This window comes from Vespula pensylvanica, chromosome 12 (assembly GCF_014466175.1).
Source record: "Vespula pensylvanica isolate Volc-1 chromosome 12, ASM1446617v1, whole genome shotgun sequence".
In the NCBI taxonomy this organism is placed as follows: Eukaryota; Metazoa; Arthropoda; class Insecta; order Hymenoptera; family Vespidae; genus Vespula; species Vespula pensylvanica.
Window position 1 is genome coordinate 2,585,875 of NC_057696.1, and position 11,877 is coordinate 2,597,751.

Below are 11,877 nucleotides of genomic sequence, written 5' to 3' on the forward strand. Positions count from 1 at the left end.
TTTAGACTACCTAATTCCATTGAATAGGAAACAGAGACAGAAAATAAGATGAGGGAAAAGAAATATCTCTAATTACATATATGTGTATATATATATAAACATACATGTATAAAAACTATTTGTATATAAATTTCTTATAAAATATATAGAGATAGACAGATAGACAGAGAGAGATAGAGAAAAAACAAAACTAAATATCAATCGTAGTAACGCAAAACGAATTCTATATCGAAAAAAAAAAAAAGAAGAAGAATTGTAATTAAATTTCACTTGATATCTGACGACGATGATGATGAGGACGACGACAAAGTGAATAATAAAATTAGACGAGAATAAAAATACCGTTGAAAAATTCGAGAAATTTTTAAATTCCTTACTATTATCACCCTCCCAACTCTTCGTTTTACACGTACGGTGTACAACGTTCGTTGTATACTGTGTGCGTATATTATCACGTGAAAGAAATATACGTTCACAAGCGTGAATTTCTTTATCGAGCAGGAATATCGACGACGTTCCCCGCGGTGAAATTAATTATCTCTCCCCTGGTGGGTGGACGACGGTAGGCAATGGCAAAATTACTCGCTTCCTGGTTGAAGAGCTAGCTCGGATCGTTGAGCGCGAGAGGCGCGAGCTAGTTGGATAATTCGTTCGTCGGTATACTCCTAAAAGCTCCAGCCGAGCTTTACGAAAGAATTGCTGAATAAGAAAAAGAATTCTTCTACTCTCCTGAGAATTAAAATACATTCGCAATCGATAACTAGTAATATGGGTGCAATTCCATTATCGACCATTTTCCAATCAAAATCTATCGTATAATCCATAAATATATATATTTATTTATTACTTAGTATTATTACACATATACATTAAATATGTATTTGTGCTCTATAGTTAGATATATATGTGGTATATACAAATATATATTTATATTATCATTATTATTTTTTATAGACATACCTATGTATCAATTGTATACAAAAGTTATTATTAGACATTTATGTTTATACATACATACATACATACATATATATATATATATATGCATGTGTATATGAAAATTAATTCTATACATATGCGTATACAAAAGTTATTATCATACATTTATATTACGTATGCTGTCTGTGTATAAAAGAGAGAGAGAGAAAGACAGAGAGAGAGAGAGAGAGAGAGAGAGAGAGAGAGAGAGAGAGAGAGAGACAAAGCATAGCAATCTCAGTAATCCGATCTAATTAATGAAGAGGCGTGATCGGATTATCGAAAGTTGGTATTATTGGACAGCACCAACCGAGGCGATCGACGAAATTGTTTTCGAAACTCTCGATAAACAACATTTCGGAGAAATGGATACAATCTCTCTCTCTCTCTCTCTCTCTCCTCCCACTCTCCTGTTTCTCTATCTCTCTTTCATTCTCTTTCTCTCGGATTCACTTGCTTGCTTTTGTTTAACAACCTTGATCGAGTATACTCTTATCATACTTGGAAAATGTTGTTGGATACTCCTCGTGTATTATTATCGATTTATTAGAATAGAAAATTCAAAAGAAAAACAAATGGAAATATTCTATTACATTAGGTTAATAGCTTCTCTTTTCTTTTTTTTTTTGTTGCTTTCTTTCTATTTTTTAACAGTAAGAAAGAAAGAAAGAAAGAAAGAGAGAGAGAAAACTAATTTATGAAAATTAATTGAAAATAAATGAAAACTGAAATTAATGAAGGTAACATAAATTACAAATTTACTATCACCTAATTACTTTCAAAAGAATCACGATGTCTAAGAAAAATGCATCGATCAATTGTAAAAGAGAGAAAAAAAAGGGAAAGAGGAGAGAGAACAAATTCATAAAAACTAATTGATGATAGTAGCCAATGAAATGAAATAATTTCGGAATAACGCAGGTAACTAATTTATTGTATCTTTCGTTACTTCAAAGAATAACTTCTCTCACGAACAAATAACAACGAACAGAAAAAGACAATCGTGAAATAAATAAATAAATAAATAAATAAATTCACGTTAACTGATTTAAGCTAATTAACGATGCAATGTTCCTCAAAAATGCTTTGAAAAATCTTTCGGTGTCTGAACAAAGAATCGTTTTACACACGCGCGCGCGTGTGTTTATAAAAAGATGGGGAGAAAAAATAGAAAAAATAAGTAAATCGTCGCCCCCGTGAGAATTATTCTTAAAATAAAAAGGACATAGTATTAAAAAAAAAACCACAGCCATCGTAAATAAGAATCGATTAATCGTTACGTGCGCATCGACGCACGCTTCGTTTACGAATGAAATTATCCCTCTATTCGAGGTGAGTAAGCGTATTAAGCTGACGTCAAAGGTCGTTCGAAATAATCCGGCTGAAGGAAGCGGCATCGTTATGATCGATTCCTGACACGCCATTATAGTCGTGTTTGTAGCCGATCAATCGATAATCCTCTGTTGATTAGCCACCACCTTCCCGTTTACACGTTCGTTCTCTCTCTCTCTCTCTCTCTCTCTCTCTCTCTCTCTCTCTCTCTCTCTCTCTCTCTCTCTCTCTCTCTCTCTCTCTCTCTCTCTCTCTCTCTCATATATATGCCTCGGTCGTCTTACAACACGCCTAACAACACCATGGATTTATCCCAACGATTTAGGATTCAATTTTAAATCCGATTTAAATAACAGAGAACGGAAACGAAATTGTTTTTGTACATGAAATAAAACCCGATCTGTTACCAAGCAAATATTAACAAAATTTTTATTGAATGGATAAAGATAGAACGTATGATGACGATTCATTTTTTTTCTTTCTTTGTTCTCTCTTTTTTTTTTTCTTTTTTTTTTTTCCTTTTTCTTTCTTAGTAATAAAGATGTATCCTTGTTGAAACTACGGGAAAAAAAAAGAAAGATTGGATTATAATCGAAATTAAATTTCGTATATAACTTTTTAGTCTAAGGGAAAAAAAAAATCTTTTTTTTATTTATATTATATAAAAAATAAATCTATTTAATCTACCAAGAAATGCGATTGATCAGAATTAATTTGTCTATAACAACAATTGTTTTCTCATATAATAACGAAGGAAAAAATCACAAAAAAAAAAAAAGGAGAAACTTAATAAATAATTTCTAACAAATCTATTCTCTAATTCTATGTAATCATGGATTATAGCAATAGATTTCATCTTGAATTTACTGAAAATATCGGTAGGAACATTATGAAGAGAGACAGATAAGTTTGGAAAGACGTTAGTAATGGAATTCGGAAATTAGTCCACCGAAAGAAATTCCTCCTTTACTTTTCTCATCGTAATCCGTATAGATGCTGTAGAGAGCCCGTGCTACGAAAGCAACAACTAATGTTTGCTTTTCTTCCCAAAGGTTTCCGGTAGACCGTTTATGAGAGACTGAGAGAGAAAGATAGATAGTCGGAGTTTATATCCATCTCTCTCTCTCTCTCTCTCTCTCTCTTCGTCATCTCTTCAGAAAACTCGAAGATTTGTAGAACCGTGAATTACGAAAATGTGGAGGAAACGACGAGGACACGAAAATATTCTCGAAACGTTTCTTTAACATATTAAAATAACGAAAGTAACAAATTAAAAAAGAAAAAAGAGAAAGAGAGAATTGCGACCCGTATAATAAACTCAATATTTTCTAAATACTTCATAATACAATTTTTTTTTTATATCCCTGAATAGAAGTAAAATTAAAAATATTTTAATTAACAGGGATTTAGATATTTTTTGTTCCAAATTTTTTTTTTTTCTTTCTTCTTTTTCCGTTTCTTTTTTAAGTTAAACAAACGCTATTTACGAAGCACTTCTATATTAAATTCTATTCCGAAATTAGAATGAAAATCTTTTAGAGTACTTTCTTCTTTTTTTAGTTTTATTAATAATACGTCAACTTTTTTAATCAAGCCTGTGTGATACTAAGTAATTTTCACGTTACACCCCCCCCCACACACACACACATCAACTATAAATTATTAATTAACAAACGAACCAAGTTATTCTGAATTTTTCTTTTTAATACAGACAAATATATTTTTTAATAAATAAAAAAAAAAAAAAAACAGAAGAAGCTCAGATCGAAGAAGATAACCGAAGAAAGAAAGAAGAAACGAATATACATAAGTTAATGCAAACGTAAGCATTTTACAATATGTATATATTCATCCATCTATCCATCCATCCATCCATACATACATACATACATACGTTACGTCATGCTGTACGTATGTATATACGTACATAGGACACATACATACATACATACATACATACGTTTCTCTTTTTCCACGTAATGGTCGACGTGTCGGTGTAACGCGAAGCTTCGGAATACAAAGCGCAGCACGACACGGCAATACGAGAGGTCCGGTTGGCGTTATCGCGAACCTGCACTTGCAAAACAAGCTCTTGTACTCTGCGACCGGACGTCGTTTTCAAAGCGTCCTACTATAATGCGTATGTGTATGTATGTATATATATGGATGTATATCCGTACGTACGTGTTCATGTATGTAATATGTATGTATGTGTATGTATGTGTACGTATATATGTGCGCGCGCGTTTTAAAATATTTCGTGATTAGAACCATGTATGTACGTCGAGAGCACGTAAAAGACCGAATGAGGTGTGCACAATTTCTCTCTCTCTCTCTCTCTCTCTCTCTCTCTCTCTCTCTCTCTCTCTCTCTCTCTCTCTCTCTCTCTCTCTCTCTCTCTCTCTCTCTCTCTCTCTCTCTCTCTCTCTCTCTCTCTCTCTCTCTCTCTCTCTCTCTCTTATTTTTGTATATTTTTTTCTTCCTTTTTCTTTTCTCTTTCCTTTTTTTTTCGATTCATTTTTTCGGGACTCAAAGGGGACAACATTTTTATCGCTTTATATTATCACTAACATTGTTATGTTAAATGATTTTTTAACATATCTTCTCTCTCTGTGTGTGTGTTTGTGTGTGTGTGTGATATAGTAAAAATAAGTGGAAGTGTGTGTGAAATATTTAAATGATTTTTAATGTTATACTACGTTCATTGTTCGTTCATCGTAAATCCTAAAATTCTAATCAATCTAAATCGAAAATAATTCTAATTACAATGCTGTTTTTAATTTTCAATTTTGTAATTTTGTTTATTCTAATTTTCTAATCGTAAGGTAAGGAGAAAAAAACGTAGTAATTATCTTTTCGATATTGAAAATAAAACGATGAAAAAATAAGGAAGAGAACAGACGTAACTCACTTGAAGTTACAAAAAAAAAAAAAGGTGTTTGGATATTCTTCTGAAAAAAGTTAAATTCCTTAGAAAGAGAACTTGGACGATAATAAAGATACAGACAGACAGACGAACATACTGAGAGAGACAGAGGTGTGATAATTCTACGAGATATGTGTCGCACGTCTGGAAAGAATCCAGATCGGGATTCGTAGAATATAAATATGCAAGAGAACGTACTGACGTTGTGAAATTCGTGGCCGGCGTGGGTGCCGACGATTGGTCGGCATTTCTAAAAAAAAAAAGAAAGAAAGAAAGAAAAAGAAAAGAAAAGAAAAGAAAAAAAAATACGTCATCTTGAAGGAACTCGATCAATAGAAAGAAATAGATCCACGAAAATCTTCGATCGTGATTAAACGATCAATTTCAGGAAATTGAAAACTTCAGAGAGATCTTAGAAGAAGCATAATAAAATGTAGTCATTCAAAAATGATCTAAAGAAACAAATAAGATCCGCGCAAATTTTCGATCGTGATTCTACGTATACAATTTCAAGATAACAAACGTTCGTAGAAATCGGAAGATGTGAGATTAAAAGAAGTAATCTAAAGTGATCTAAGATGTGTGTGTGTGTGTGTGTGTATATATATATATAATGAGAGAAAAAAGAAAGAACAAAAAGAACCACAAGTATCTAAGATTATAGTATACAAAAACATCGCCTGAAACGATCTAAGATAAAAAAGAAAAATATATATATGTATGTATAGATCCACAAAACTTTTCAATCACAATAGAACGAAAAATTTTTACGAGAGAAAAAGTATATACATACATACATACATACATACATACATATATATATATATTAAAACTATGTAAATAAAGAACTCACGCAAAAATCGATGAATCATTACAGCTGAATTCAATCTCTTTCTAATCTTTTCAAAAAGTAAAGTGAAATGAAAAGAATAAAAAAGAAAAGAGAGAGAGAGAGAGAGAGAGAGAGAGAGAGAGAGAGAAATAGTACACAATTCTAGGACGATAAGATTCCGTCGACGACGGCGTCGTACTGAAAGCGTTAAAAAAGGGCTGACTCATTCGGTCCTTCTCTCTCGGTCGAACCCTTTCACAACCCTTTTCGACCAGCGCTCCGAGCACTCGAGTCGAAGGTTCCAACACACCATAATACTACACAACGTTCTTCGTATGATCGTAACGGCCGGTGTCAAGCGTGAAACGTGCCCTTCGCAAAGTGCTTCGCGTCGCCAAGGGAAAAACGTCGAAGGGCCAAAGAGCATCCTCTCCTCCTCTTTTCTCTCCTCCATCTCCATATCTCTACCTCCACCTCCATCACTTTCTCCTCCTCCTCTTCTTCCTCTTCCTCCTTGACTACCCTTGACAAGAGTGTGAGAAAGAGAGAGAGAGAGAGAGAGAGAGAGAGAGAAAGTAAAAAAAGTGAAGGAAAAAAGAATAATAAAAAATACAGCAAAAAAAATGGAGAGAGAGAGAGAGAGAGAGAGAGAGAGAGAGAGAGAGAGAAGATATTGATATTTCGACGTATACAAATCTCAACCTTTTGTACGATAGCTCCTCTCTCGTGCCGTTCGACGAGGAGGAGAACCGTTCGGGAACCTTCCTTCCTTTTAGCGAACACAGTGTTTCTCAACTTGTGTGACATTCCGATTCACAAAACCGGTTCACACCGCATCCTATGGAAATATGTAATAGCTAAGAGCGTCTAAAGAAACGATTCGTGATAAAAATTTGAAGTAATATTCGAGGATCGATTATTTCTTCTTAAAAATATCATCGTTAGCTAACTATTAATATTAATCGTTTCTAATTAAAATTCTTTTTCTTCTCCGCGTTTAGAAATTATCGATGATATCATGCGAGAGTTCTATAACGTTAATCGCAATATTATTAATGAAAGTATCAATTTTATTCGAACGATTACAACGATTTTTTCGTATTAGCTGATATCAGTATCGATTCATTCTTTTAACAAGGAAATAAAGTAAAACACACATATATATATACACACACACACACACACGTGTGTGTGTGCGACTTCAAAGCTTGGACGATTTTAAGAAATCTTATAAAAAGAAAAAGATATAGATAAACAAAATTGAAGGAAATAACGAAGACAGAAATTTTACTTGTGAGCCACCCTGTATATAACTTTATCTCTTACGTCATCCCACAATTGAGGAACGGGGATTAGATTGGCTAATCGGTCAGACAGAAAACACGTTGAGAAACATCCCTGCGTGTTAAGTCAAGTAACTACGATCATTTGAAACGTTATTTTTCATTCTCTGAAGTTTATAAGTCGACATTCCTCTTCGTTATCGCTATAAAGTTGGCACACCTCTAACGAATTCAACAAGTTTCGTCGACTTCCTTTCTAACCTACGGACATACCGTCGACGACCCTACTCCTACTCCTCCTCCTCTTCCTCCTCTCCTTTTTCTCCTCTTTTCCCTCCATCCTTCTACTCATTCTATCTCTGTTTCTCGCTCTTTTACACTCTCCTCTTACTGGTAGGATCAAAACCGGGTTAATGTCGATTCGACCGTTTCCAATGTCGCGGTTACGCGAAAACGAGCCTTACGTAAGAACGTCGTCGTCCAACGACATTGGAAAGTAATCGAACTGGTATTTATTATATATCGAACGTAAAACGATGAGAGTAAGAAAAAAAAAACACCTGATTTTTAAGAGGTCACATCGACCATCTTTTCTTTTCTTTTCTTTTTTGTAACGTGTGTGTGTTTATATATATATATATATATATATATATATATATATACTTTTTTTTTAATGCAACATTATTTACGCATTTCGATATATACTAACATTTGCGATATTATTGATATCCAATGTATATTTCCTATTTAATCTTTGTTCTTTAAAAAAGAATAGCAAAAAATAATAATAATTCTTCAAATTAACATCCAAGATAAATCACGGGAGAACCCGACGAATATAAATCATATGTACGCTTTTACATTTTTCTATTAACTATGTACCACCAAGGATCATATAAGATCAACTCCCATAAATCTTGCTTTCCAAAAATTTTCTTACTACCTAAAGCACACCCATATATAATATGTAACAACCAAGTCCAGATGAAAGAAAGAAAAGCAGAAGGAAAAAAGAGAAACAGAGAGAGAGGGGAGGGGAAACAAAAGAAAGAAGTACAGAAAGGAAGATGGATTCCACGAAAGGCGATGTTCGGCACGAAACGAAACGAAACGAAACGAAAGGCCTGCCGGCCGGCGGTTGCTCGTCCGAGTCCATGACAGCTTCGTGAACTGTGTTTACAAAAGAGTAAGAGAGAGAAAGAGAAAGAGTAAGAGAGAGAAAGAGAAAGAGAGAGAGAGAAGTAGCAGAGAGTGCTGAACAAAGCGTTGTACGTGTACCGACGAGAGTCGAGCCATGATGATGACGCGACTCCGCATCGTTACGCGTACACACACAACACACACGCATAGAAAAGAAACAGAAGAGACGCAGGAAGAAGAAAATAAAAGAAAGAGAGAAAGAAAAAGCGAATTTCTCGGAAACGTACTTTTCGGAAATTAGACGATTGGAAATCATATACGAAAGAGAAAAAGAAAGAGAAAAAAAACGAGAGAGAAAGCTTACCCTACCGGTCTTCTTTTTTTTCTTTTCCTTTTTCTTTCAATTAATTCAAGGACAAGCTCGTTCGTTTGACGCCATTTTTGTGAACTAGGACGACGACAAAGACGACGATGACGACGACGACGACGTCGATAAAATACGCATTTTGTCCCGCGATTATTTCGTCAAATTACACAAGGTAAAATAGCGCGTATCGTATCTCCTCGTAAACGTTGTCCTTCGCGTGTTCAGATGCGAATGATATATACAGATACGTTGTGTGTGTATATATATAAATATCCCGTATATTAATATTTATAAAAACGATCGGAACAGGAATAATACACGAACGCACGACACACGAAGAACGTCTACGCAAACGAACGTTTCTTTATCGTTTGCCATCGGCGATCAAAAATCACGACTAAATACTAAATATATACATATATACATGTACATATATACATGTACATATATATATATATATCGTCAACTAACCTGTATCACTTATTATTATTATTATTATCATTATCATTATTATCGTTATGATTATTATTATTATGTATTATGCTCATTACGAAGAAGAATTTACGAAATTACGAATTTAAGACGAAGGATAAAATTATCGAGCGTTTTTTCTCTCCAACGGAAGAAATAATATTCAATTCTCGTTAAAAGTTTTTCAATCGATCGTACGATCAACGTAGTATCCGGGAATAGCCACCATGATAAAATGGACACCCCTGAACGTATCGCGAAGTCGTTAACCGTCTTCGTGACACGCGTCGCTTACGGACGAGAGACGCGAAATAAATATCGATGGCTTCTCTCTCTCTCTCTCTCTTTGTCTCTTTCACTCTCTCTTTCTCACTCACTCTCTTTCCTATAAGAGAGAATATCGGTCTGTGACCGTCCAAACGAACGAAACGAATATTTCTTAGAAATAACACGCATACACGTACACGCAAGAAAATATATACGTGTACTATATAAACACAGAGAATATAAACTAAATATAAAAAGTCACCGCTGACTGATCTTCCCATACAAATTTATCTCGAACTTTTTAACCTATATGAAAAAAAAAGAAAAAAAAAAGAAAATAATAATAAAGGAAGAAAAACTTATTCGGCGTGAAAAGTTTCCACGCATAGAAATATATACATATACATATACATATACATGTGCATAGGACCTACATGCTCATAATAATATATTATAGGTTACGACGTAATACTAATAGTAAAATAGTAGTAGTAGTAGTAGTAGTAGTAATAGTAGTAGTAGTAATAGAAGATTCAATAGACATCCGTTCTTATAAAATACGCATTATAGGTTATGAACGTATATAGCAGTGGTAGTAATCGTGGTAGTAGTAATACTACCTATATATCCTACATGTCCACATTTATAAAATACACATTATAGGTTATGAATGTATGAAGTCCTAGGTAGTAGTATTACTAATAATAATAGTAGTAGTAGTAATAGTGGTGGAGTAGTAGATTCAAACGGTCGAGGGTCGAATTTCTCGGTCGAAGAGGTAACGCTTAGTCCGAGAAGAAGCATCGTCGAGTTCTAAAGAAAGGAGGATGGAGAGGGGACGGAGAGAGAAGAGTAAGGAGAGAAGGAGTAAGGAATGTCGGCAGGTAGAAAAAGATAGAAAGAGAAGGAGCAAGGATCTAGCTCGGTCTTCGTCTCGATTCGAAGGGCACGCGAGACGTGTTTCGTCGGCGGACATGCGCCCTCTATCTTCTCTCCACAAGTCCGTATAGAGAAACGTGCAGGGTTTTGGGTTTTTCGAAGCGACCGGGCAACGGGCGTGCGCGCGCCTCGCAAAAACATAAAACGAAAAGGAGTGAAGAGCAGAGAATGGTTCGACGAAAGAAAAGAAGTAGAAGGAGAAGAAGACGGAGACGACGTTTACTCGTCGTCCTCGAGGCGCTCGATCCGCAAGGGCCCTCGAGCAACGCTACGTGTCTCGTGGCCGTGTGAGAAGTAGATAGTGTGGTACACATTATTACATATACGTACGTACATACGTGTACTCACGATCGTTTCTTTTATATAAATATATATACGTAAATGTATGTATATGATATGCGTATATGACGCATATTATTATTATTGTTATTATTATTTGATATAGTATACTGACCGTGACAACGGTAGGACGATGATCACTGGCGAAGTACGTCGTTTTGAAACCGGCTGGCTTAGTTTTCAAACGAAGAAAAAAAGACGTATATCCCAAAAAAAGTTTATATATCTTTCTCTCCCTTTCTTTCCTTTATTTCTTCCTCTTCGCCGCTTTTATTCCTTTTTCTTCTTCTTACGGGGGTGATCTCTCTCTCTTCTATTTCTTCTTTTTATTATTATTACTATTATTATTATTATTATTCTTTCCACAGGGCACAAAAATCTTTCGATGAAAAAAAAATGCACAGATAGAATGATAGATGTACGGATAGATAGATAGATAGAGAGATAGAGAGAGATAGACAGATAGACAGAGATTACTGATAATCAGAAATAAAAATGCACTCGCGTTTAGAGAGAGAAAGAGAGAGAGAGAAAGAAAAGGAAGAAAAAAAAAACAACAAAAAAAGGAAAAGCAAAGATAATCTTCGAGAAAGTAGAAATTCGATGATGATAATATAATATTTCTTTCTTTTTCCTCCCCCACACAGCACACACACACAGCACGCACGCACGCACGCACGCACGGCACCACCACCAGTGGTTTTACGGTGTAACACGCGAGAGACGCGAAGTACGATTCGAATCGATGCCGTGAACAAACAACGTCAGGCTGTTTCCTCGATGACGCGTTCTTGTCTCGTGCTGGTACTCTCTGTCGTAGTGTATTTGTGTAGTAGTAATAGATAGGTAGTGTAGTGTGTAGTAATGTAGTAGTAGTAGTAGTACATTAGTATTAGTATTAGTAGTATGGTAGTGGTAATAGCGATCGTCAGTTGGTGCGTCGCTTGTTCACGGCAGAGAGAGAGAGAGAGAGAGAGAGAGAGAGAGAGAGAGAGAGAGAGAG

The 11,877-nt window shown here is 35.0% G+C and overlaps 1 protein-coding gene across 6 annotated transcripts in view; it reads right to left on the reverse strand.

Moving 5' to 3' along the window:
• The window catches only part of LOC122633572 (polypyrimidine tract-binding protein 1), a 305,402-nt gene extending 294,206 nt beyond the window's left edge, over positions 1-11,196 (reverse strand). For all 6 annotated transcript variants that reach the window (XM_043821596.1, XM_043821591.1, XM_043821593.1 and 3 more), the window contains exon 1: positions 10,990-11,196. The gene's annotated coding sequence lies outside the window, so the exon portion shown is untranslated. The remainder of the gene's footprint in view (positions 1-10,989) is intronic.
• Between the last annotated feature and the right edge of the window lie 681 nt (positions 11,197-11,877).